Source organism: Physeter macrocephalus, chromosome 1, assembly GCF_002837175.3.
Source record: "Physeter macrocephalus isolate SW-GA chromosome 1, ASM283717v5, whole genome shotgun sequence".
Classification (NCBI taxonomy): domain Eukaryota; kingdom Metazoa; phylum Chordata; class Mammalia; order Artiodactyla; family Physeteridae; genus Physeter; species Physeter macrocephalus.
This window is the reverse complement of record NC_041214.2, coordinates 91486195-91496740: the sequence shown is the minus strand read 5'-3', so window position 1 is coordinate 91496740 and position 10546 is coordinate 91486195. Positions and strand designations below refer to the sequence as shown.

General features: G+C 43.0%; 1 long non-coding RNA gene across 1 annotated transcript; it reads left to right on the top strand.

Annotated features, from left to right (window-relative positions):
* Positions 1-4037: 4037 nt before the first annotated feature.
* LOC129392132 (uncharacterized) lies at positions 4038-7170 on the top strand. The gene is made up of 3 exons (XR_008617360.1): positions 4038-4543; positions 6069-6102; positions 7157-7170. It is a non-coding gene; the product is annotated as an uncharacterized lncRNA (long non-coding RNA).
* Positions 7171-10546: the final 3376 nt, after the last annotated feature.

The following is a 10546-nucleotide window of genomic DNA, read 5'->3' as shown; positions in this document are numbered from 1 at the left end:
AGGATTCATATCAACTCTAATTTCCTTTAAGCCAATTAAATAGAGCTCATTTACAAGTTAATTTTGGTAAAATCCAGAGATAGAGACATATATATAATTGTACACATACATCCCTATAGACACAGACAGATCTCAGTTTTCTTCCTTGAGTTTAAAAAGGCCTCTTTTTCTCCTCTCATCTCAGGACTTGGAGACAGTCTAAATAAGAGTAAGATAGGAGTTCCTGAGAGTCCTGGTTGAACACTAACATCTCAAAGGCACAGGGATAGAAATGCAAGTTCTTCCTAGAAAGACTTGTTTCCTTAGGGTCAGAATTCTGAAAATGTTTTAATCAAGCCAGCTTTCTCTAACACATACACAAAACCAGTTTTGGAATGTCAAAGGAGCCCCATCTTGGGCATTTTTCTCTGGAATCTAAGGAGTATTGTGGCCATGCAGTGTTACAAAAAAGTTTTTCCTTTGAAAGTCACCCAATTGTGGAGAATGCTCCAAGGGGAAAATCGAATTAACATTTCTCATTTTGAAGAGGTTTTTCATCCAGGTGGCCACAGCAACAAAGTTTTGCTACTGTTGCAAAGGAACTCAGCCCCACAACAGACTTTTTTTTTTTTTTTTTTTTAACTTAAACAACAGAAATTTATTTCCTCATAGTCCTGGGGGCTGGAAATCCAAGATCGAAGTGTCACCAGGTTTGGTTTCTTTTGAGATCTCTCTCCTTGGCTTGAAAATGGCCACTTAGTCCTCACATGATCTTTCCTCTGGCTAGACTTTTTTTTTTTTTGATTAATTAATTTATTTATTTGTTTTTGACTGCATTGGGTCTTCGTTGCTGTGCACAGGCTTTCTCTAGTTGCAGCGAGCAGGGGCTACTCTTCGTTGCCGTAGGCAGGCTTCTCATTGCGGTGGCTTCTCTTGCTGCGGTGGCTTCTCTTGCTGCGGAGCACGGGCTCCAGGCGCGCAGGCTTCAGTGATTGTGGCTCACGGGCTCCAGAGTGCAGGCTCAGTAGTTGTGGTGCACGGGCTTTGTTGCTCCGCAGCATGTGGGATCTTCCCGGATCAGGGCTCGAACCCGTGTCCCCTGCATTGGCAGGCAGATTCTTAACCACTGCGCAACCAGGGAAGCCCCAAGACAGCCATTAATAACTAAGACAATCTGACATAGATGGACATGAACAAGACCAAAACAAACAAAACAATCCAGAGGCCCGAGCCTTTAACCCAGGTACTGAGTACCTCAGCAGCTGTTACCTTTCATATTGTCTGCCAAATTCTCATCAGGTGGACCTCCAATCCAGGACCTGGACAGGAGTGCCAAACAATCTTGGCACAGGGACATTTCTTTAACGAGGTTACTCACCCAAAAGACACCTTCCAACCCAAACCTCAAACTGTTTTTTCACTGCAAAAGAAAATTAAGTGCCAGAAGTCTGCAGTGCCTCCCTGGGGAATTCCAGGGGATGGTCCCTAAAATCAGGGAACTGCTGAGACTTGTCCACAGGCTCTCAATACCAGCAAGGGGCCAACAAACCATGGGCAAAAGCTCCATCTGGACGTAACCTTCTGGCTGGCTTGCCAAATTTGTTACCAAACTAGGTTTGTTTTGCCTGTCACACAGCAAGCCAAAATGCTGAGAACTGTTTACTGCAAACCTTGTTTATTCACAAGGCAGTCAGGAGAGGTGATGGGAGACCAAATCTCAAATCTTCCTCCATGAAGGCAAGGGGTTCAGGGTATTTATGGGATGAAGAATAAAGAAGCAGGGCAGTCTGAAGCATGGGGAGTGTGGGGAAAGGTGATTGGAATAAGGTGTGGTAATCCACATTCTGTGCAGGTATAACTAGGGCTACAGGCCTCTGCATGTTCTGAGGGTGCAGTTTTAGCCCTCAGATGTCAAAAGGTCACTGAGAAGATGCTCGCACATGCCCAGTTGAAGGGTTAGTGGTCCCATCCAGTCTTAACCAGTTCAGCTCTATCTAGACACAGCTAACTCTGGCTCAGCTGAACAAGACACAGCTAACTCAAGTTCCTGGAAAACTCGGGCAAACATCTTATTGTTTAGGCTACATGAGGCTTGGAGGATATGCAAGTCTTGTAGCAACAATTAGAATGACCTTGATTAGCAAAGGCAGATTACAGGTGAAATGGAATTAACTAATGTTTACCCACCGTTTCAGTCCCCTGTATCTTTTGATTATTTTTCAATCTTGAGGGAAGAGGAGTTATAACCACTCTGGGCTACTTCCTTCTAAGTAGCATAGCCCTAACAAGGGCTTTAGGAATGAAACTGTTTAGCATTCATTGAAAATACTCTTGTTCCTGGTTTCAAGCTTAACAAGTCTTGGTACAGCATTTAAGAGCACAGTTTATAGCTAAATACCCAAATAAAAGGATGAGAAGTATAAATAAACCAAGTTTTAATAGTCTCTGACATATAGATCTAATCTCTTGGGGAATCCAGGAAAATAGTCCTGAAAACCAGTCTGGACCCAATACTTCTGGCGATACTTATAGCCAGTTGCCGAATTGTCTATACTGTTTTCTGTTTCAGCAGAATCATTAATTTATACACAGGTGGTATCACCAATAGCATAAATCCTACTCTGTTGAGCCAGAATATAATCTAGAGCTATGCAGCTCTCTAGGATTACTCTGGCTAATGAGTCAGTTTCTCTTTGTAGGCCAGTCATAGCTAAAGCATTTTCATTTGCTGCTTCAGCTACCCTAGGGGTAAGGTTTCTAATCATGTGATCAGACTCCCCAATGTGGCAAAACTGCTCTATCGATCATGTACCAAAATTCATCTTCTTGATACCCAAGCAAGTAGGTGGTCCTTTTTATTCTAGAGAACAATTTTAAAGACCTGGTCCAATGTTGGGTCTCATTTGGATTGTGGACAGAAAGGAGGTGACTAAGTATCCCAATAAACAAATACTACCTATGTACCAGCTGTCAAGGCATTCATAGGCCTAAGATTAGCAGTCGAAACCACAGACAAAGATGTAGCCTAAGGGACACAGAATGCCAGATATATTGTTAAAATTTATGCTATTTTTAGGAATTTTATCTAGGACACAGTCAAGCCAGGGATCCATATAAGGCAACATCCACGAGGAATCATTTAATTTGCAAATAGGCAGAGGTGTGTGCAGCCCTTGAGAGTATGTTTTTTCTTGTTTTACCTTTTACATATTGAAATGTCTTTATTATCAGTTTGGGTGAAACACTTGGATATTATATATGGAAGGGACATAGACTGGGAAAAACAGTCCTGTTTCTACAATATCCTGACCAAGTAGAATTTTGACAAAGGTAGACACCGGGGTTTTGTTTGTTTTTGGGGGGGGGTTGTTTTTTTGTTTGTTTTTTTGTTTGTTTTTAGGACAGGAGAGGACCAAATTTTGGGTTAGTCAAGAAAAAAACAGGGGGCAGGAAATTGTTGATTAGCCTAACCTGGTGATATCTGAGGGCTTTTTATCCTAAGTCACAGTGATGTTAGGGATGGTCACAAAATTGACAGGCACAGCCGAGGGGTCAGCATGGTCAAATACAGAAAATGGTTTCGAATGACATATCCAACAGCTAGAGAGATTACCTGCTTTTGCCAAAGTCTGGGAACTCCTCGTCACTGAGTTGTTCTTCCAAGACTGGGAGATTAGGCTTTCTGTTTCTAACAAAAGGGGGAAAAATCATTCTGGTAACCTAACAAGTTATTAAAGTTGCCTTCTGAAGAGTTTTGCTTTACAAAGTTACCATCACAGCAATCCTGTGCACCTCAATTTCTCTTGGCTTTCTTCTGAAAAGGAACTTAAGATCTGTTAAGGGTTCACTTACCCTCTTGGAGAAGCCAGTGTCAGGGGTACAGAACCAGCCAAGGTTTGCATGATCTTGGTCACAGTTCTCTTCTGCAGCGTGGTTTCCATTTCCCGTTGCTTTCCTGTAAACAGGATATGGTGGCTCCGTTGATCTCTGCGGGACCAGCTTAACGTGAGTGTGATGGATCCATGTCTTAATTCCCTTCAGCTTCATCGAGTAGCACCTCATAAGGTCTGGTCCAGTAAGGATGGAGCTTGTCTTGTTTACTTTCTGAGATTTCAGCAGGACTCAACCTCCAGGACAGAAGTGGTGCAGGGGAACAGCTGTGGGAAACATAACCTGCTAGGTGAAACATGTATAGCAGTTAGAGTAGCTCCCAATGATTGTACATATCCAACAGTGTCTGGTTTCTTGATTCAAGTTCCCTCCTGGTCTCCTAAACCATTTCTGAAAAATAGGAAGGGTCTCCCATACAACATTCCATAAGGGCTCACTCAGAGCTTGCTTCTAGGGGCTACCCTCACTCGAAGCAGGGCAACTGGTAGGGCCTTATTCCAGGGGATTATAGCTAAAAGTTGTCAAGAGACTAGTCTTTTTAAGATTATGATTCATCTTTTTTTTTGCCAGTAGATTAGAAATTACATGCTTCATGGCAACCCCAACGAAGGTTTCAGGCTCCAGATGCTTGAGTTACTATAAAGGCCCCTCCACTGACACTCTGAATGGACAGGTAACCCAAACCTAGGAATTATTTCTTTTAGTAGGGTTTTTACAACCTCGGAAGCTTTTTCAGACCAACAGGGAAATGCTTCTCACCAACCAGTAAAAGTGTCCACAAATACTAAGAAGTACCTAAGGTTTCCAGTGGCTCTTGGCATCACAGTGAAGTCAGTCTACCAATTTCAGGGTCTAGCACCTCCAGTCTCAACTCCTTTGATTGGTGGTAGCCCAGGTTTAGCGTTATTTTTAGCACATACCATGTATTTCTGTATCACCTTTTGAATTGTCCTTTGCATGTCTGGTCCTATAGTGAATTTCTGAATCCACTGCAGGGATTTTATGTAAAATCCCTGTATATAATTTATTAGATCTTCCATAAGGTACTCAGGTACAAGCACCTTGCCTTGTCTATTCTAAACCCACCCTTGCCTGGTGTACCTATACAGTCAGCCTCCTGAGAATGGCCAGGACTCCAGTCAAATCTCCATTCACTGGCCCTTTCTAAGTCTTCAGAAGACTACTTTGGATACCATCTTGTCAAATCCATATCAGAGGTAAGGGCCAAATTGGGAACCCAGGTGTTTTAGTCCTGACTGTTAGCTTTGCCGCTTGATCTGCTGGATTATTCCCTCAAGCAGTGAGACAACCTGATTTCTGATGTCCTGCACAGTGGACAATAGCCAATCCTTTTGGCTCCGTGACAGCTTCTAATAAGTTTAAAGTTTCTTGGCATGTTTAGTTTCCTTCTTTTCTGCAGTTAACAGTCCTTTTTCCAAACAACCCCATGGGCATGGACCACCAAGAAAGCATATTTGGAATCAGTGAAAATAGTTATTCTCTCATCCTTACCTAGGTAGAATACTCTCATCAGGGCTGTTAAGTTCCACCTTTTGTGCAGAGGTGCCTGTGGAAGGGATTCAGCTTCCAGTGTCTTTTGATGAGTCAGTACCACATACACAACCTTGCGTTGGCCTTGGTCCCTAAAGCTGCTTCCATCTGTGAACATCTTGTCAACTTAAACATTCACAACCTGAAAGTTGAGAATTATGTCTTATTTGGGGCATTACTGAGGATATAAGCCCAGGATACAGCCTCTTGGATAGCTCTGAGGGACTGTGCTGAAGAGGTAACAGAGGAGCTAGGATATAGAGGAGTTTTCGCAGAACAAAACAAAACAAAAACAAAACAGGTAGTCGAACATTACTGCTAATTAAAGCAACAGACATCTCAAGTTAATGAATTTAGCGCTTTTCTTTGTATGGGAAGATGCAAAAGTCTGGGCTCATATCATTCCTTTGATATGCACCATAACAACCTATCCCATTTTTCTCCAGCCTGAATCCCCTCAGGGTGCACTGTCAGGGGCCGCTGCAGTGGCTGAGGGCTGCAACATTCTTTGTTTGCTGATACGGCAGGTGACATTCTGTGTCCAGCGTAGAGACTGCTTTCAGAGAAACATTAGGATTACCCAGTAATATGGCCTGATATTTTCCCCAGCTTCCTGAAGTTAACCAGTATTCTCCCTTCTGTTCTAGGAGGGGAAGTACACAGTGAGGGGCATGCACAGTGGTAAGTTCTCCTAGTGTAAAATTCTCTGCTTCTTACAGAAGATCATAGGTAGCTGCTGTGGCCAGAAGGCAAACTGGCCATCCCTTAGTGACTGTATCTAAATGCTTTGAGAAATATGCAACAGGCCTCCTTATGCTGCCCAGGTTCTGAGTTAGGACTCCAAGGCTGATTCCTTGTTTCTCAGTAATAAGTCAAAGGGCTTTATGATATCTGGAAGACCTACAGCCAGGGCAGTTAGCAGTTTCTTGACCTGGAATGCCTTATGGCATCCCCAGTCCAGTTTAGAGATTCACTGTCTACTCCTTTAAGAGTTTCGTTAAAAGGTTTTGCTATGAATGCAAAGTTAGGGATCCAAATGCAGAACCCAGCCATTTCTAGAAATCCCCGCAATTGTCTCTTGTTAGTGAACTGCAACCCTGGCGAGATCTTCCCTTCTGTCAAAGATTAAGTCTCTGTCCTTCTGAAAGTTCAAAACCCAAATATTTAACAGAAGGCTGAGAAATCTGTGCCTTTTTATTAAACACCTTATAGCCTTGTTCAACCAAGAAGTTCAAAGTCAAAACTGTATTTTGGTCTGAGGTGTCCTTTGCCTTAGAAGAAAACAGACTATTATCTACACACTGGAGCAGGGCTCCCTCATTTAATTGAGAGTCCCTCAAGTCTTTTGCCAAGATTTCTCCAAATATCATGGGGATTTTTAAATCCCTGAGTGATAGGGACAGAGTAGGTGATCAAATAGTTAATTCCATTAAGGGACTGTACATAGAGAAAAAAGTATGGGAGAACCCTGTAGGTTAATGATCACTCAAGAAAGGAATCTTGCTTAACAACTAAACCAAGCAAGAGAAACACGAGACATGCCCCCAGACAAAACAATGGTGGAATAAGACCCACATCCTGCCCAGTGAAGTCAGCAAGTTAATGAATGTTGAGAAGGGGCTTTTTCTGCATGTACTAAGAGGAGAAATATAAGTGAAAGGTGACATTATACTGAAACCTGAGATGATTTACCATGTTTTCATATATGTTACTGCTTTTTTGCTCATTTCCTTAGCGCCGTGACAGTGCCAGTTTGACTATGTAGGGACGAGAAAACTCCTCTGCCTGACATGGAGGAGGAGCTGATGATGGAAGTTTGACGTCTACCCAAGAATGAGGAAGAAGGTGGTCTTCTTCCCCTCCCCACTTTTCCTTTGATTGTAAACCTATAGCCCACTAAGTTCTCGGGGTGGCACTCCCTTGCCTGCCTGTTTGTATCTCTCACAAGCGTCTTATACTAATAAATCACATCTTGCCTGTCCCTTTGCCTCTCACCGAATTCTTTCTGCGCCGAGACAAAAGAACCTGTGCTTCATTAAGCCCTGAGATGAGTTCTGAGTTTTCAGCAACTTGTGCTCTACTGAGTCCCAAGACAAGTTGTATGGTTTCATGAGGAAGTATTGTCCAGCAGTACTGTTTAATTTTTGTTTAACTTTTCTATCTAGATCTTCCCATTCGAAAGCAGACAACTCTTGTGATTCAAAACTCAAGGGTACACCAAAAAATGGCATCTTTCAAATACAAAATGGTAAACCAACAAAAATCTCCAAAGTAGTGAGCAAAGTGTATGGGTTAGGCACTAGATGAATATCTTCTACAGTTTGATTGTTTTTGGTTTGTGCACAAACCAATATTCATCTGTGTCTGGTTTCTGACTGGTAAAATTAAGAGTACTAGAAGGTGACAGGAAGGGGTGTATTAAATCATATTCAAGGAAGGCCATTAGCAGGGGTTGAATTCCATGCTTTCACCGTTTCTTTAATGGGTAATGCTTTTAAGTTTGGAATTTTTGCCCCAGGGCAAAGCCTAACCTGTATAGTATAACTGTCTTTGTTCTCCCTGGTCTCACATCCATCCACACCTCTGGGACTCCTACCTTCTGCCATATCTCTCCTCCGACAGTTGCTGGATGTTCTCTTCAGGGTCAGAGCAATAGAGCCTGCAATGTGTAAGCCTGCTCTGGTGGTATTTTAATGTCCATTCATCTAGGTGCAAAGGTACCTTTGGCATTTAACTTAGTAAATCTCACCCCAGAAGGGGATGGGGCCTTCAGGCATGTATAAAAAGCCATGCTTTAGATGGGTGTCCCCCATCTGACTGTCTAGCATCTGGAGAAAAGGCTTTTTCAAGGTCTCTCCGGATACCCTAGTCTCAGAAGACAGTTTAGAAAGCCGGGTATTTAAGACTTAAGTGGCCTCGGTATCCATTAGAAAGTCCAGAAGTTGACTTCCCACCTGGGGTTCCATATTGATGGATGCAGGATGTAAAGGAGCCCCTGGCCCCTGTCACTCTTAGTCACTGTCATTCTCAGCTCGCACATCTGATATGCCTCCTGTTTACCTTCAAGAGTCATATTTAGGATGTGACAGTCTCTTTTCCAGTGTCCCTGTTTACAATATGCACATTGGCGGGGTCCCACTGTTGAGTGCCCCATTCGAGTGGGAGTTCGGGGCTTGAGGCCTGCTACCTTTTGCTGAGTCCCTTGTGAGGGTCCTCGATTTGATCTAGCTCTCCCCTGTGTTAAGGCAGAGGCCTATTTCGCTCTCCACTGTTCCCTTTTCTCCTGAACCTGGTTTTTGCCATGAAAAACTTTGAAGGCAATTGCAGCCCTAGAGCCCCTTCCACCTTCTGCAGTTTCTTCTGTGTATTGGGGTTGCTTTCAACAAAAGTCATTAAACATCTTTTAAATTCTCATATCCACCAGGGAGCTACCCAAACTCAGGTAGGGCAAACCCACCTGGGTCTTGGGGTCTATATCTGCATGTTGCCTATAAGCTTTAAAGACCCTTTCTAGAAATTCTGAAGGATCCTCATTCGGTTTCTGTTTTACCTCCCGTACTCTATTAAGGCTTCTTTGTTTTGGCACCCTCTTCGCAATCCTGCAAGAATGCAATCTCGATAATGTTCAGCATTCTCGTCCCAGTTAGGGTCCGTTGTTGGTATAGCTAGCTACACTTGCAGGAGCCTGTACTGGGTTACCAGGGGCTTCTGTATGAAGCCCATCTACTTCCTCCCTAGCTTTATCCAGCACCATTCTATGTTCTTCTGAAGTGTGGAGGGAATTTAATAAACTTTCAACAATTGCCCGGGTTGTGAGTTTCAGAAATCAGAAAGACACTTTCCATTTTCTGGGGGTCACCTCTATAAATTGGCATATTGTTGTTTTTGTTTTGTTTTGGCTGAACTGTGCGGCATGCGGGATTTTAGTTCCCTGACCAGGGATCGAACCCAGGCCCCTGCAGTGGAAGCAGGGGTCTTAACCACTGGACCGCCAGGGAAGTCCTGGCATATTGTTCTTCTAACTGATTAAACCTGAAGTTGAAAAGGGGCGTGGACCAAGATCAGTGCCATCGGCTGCTCAGTCTCAGCATTTATACCCCCAATGAGGATTTGCCTTGATGGTAGGATTGCCCTACCTGAGTTTGGGTAGCTCCCTGGTGGATATGAGAGGGGGAGACCATTCCTATTTCTCGATCCTCAGAGACAGGGGGGAGGAGGGCCTGAGACTGTGGCTCAGGCGCTGGCAGGGAAGGAGCAGCAGCCTCATCATATAGGGGTGGAGGAGGAGCAGAGTGTTCCACTGAATTAACAGCAAGTCGTCCTCCTTTTCATTAGGATCAAGTAAAACAGGTTTCTTTGCCTTCCATTCCTATTGAATTGTAATCTTATTTTCTTTGCACAGGTTTACTCTGATACAATGACATAAAAGACTGTACATAAGGTATTTCATCCCACTTTTCTTCCTATTTACAAAATAAATCTAGTTGCAAAATTGTATTGTAATTTAGACAGAAAGATAGACAAGATGAAAAGGCGGAGGGTTATGTACCAGATGAAGGAACAAGATAAAACCCCAGAAAGAAATCTAAATGAAGTGGAGATAGGCAACCTTCCAGAAAAAGAATTCAGAATAATGATAGTGAAGATGATCCAGGACCTCAGAAAAAGAATGGAGGAAAAGATAGAGAAAATGCAAGAAATGTTTAACAAAGACCTACAAGAATGAAAGAACAAACAGAGATGAACAATACAATAACTGAAATGAAAAATACACTAGAAGTAATCAATAGCAGAATAACTGAGATAGAAGACCAGATAAGTGACCTGGAAGACAGAATGGCGGAATTTACTGCTGTGGAACAGAATAAAGAAAAAAGAATGAAAAGAACTGAAGACAGCCTAAGACATCTCTGGGACAACATTAAACCCAACAACATTAGCATTATAGGGGTCCCAGAAGGAGAAGAGAGAGAGAAAGGACCCGAGAAAATATTTGAAGAGATTATAGTCGAAAACTTCCCTAACATGGGAAAAGAAATAGCCACCCAAGTCCAGGAAGCGCAGAGAGTCCCATACAGGATAAACCCAAGGAGAAACACGCCAAGATACATAGTAATCAAACTGG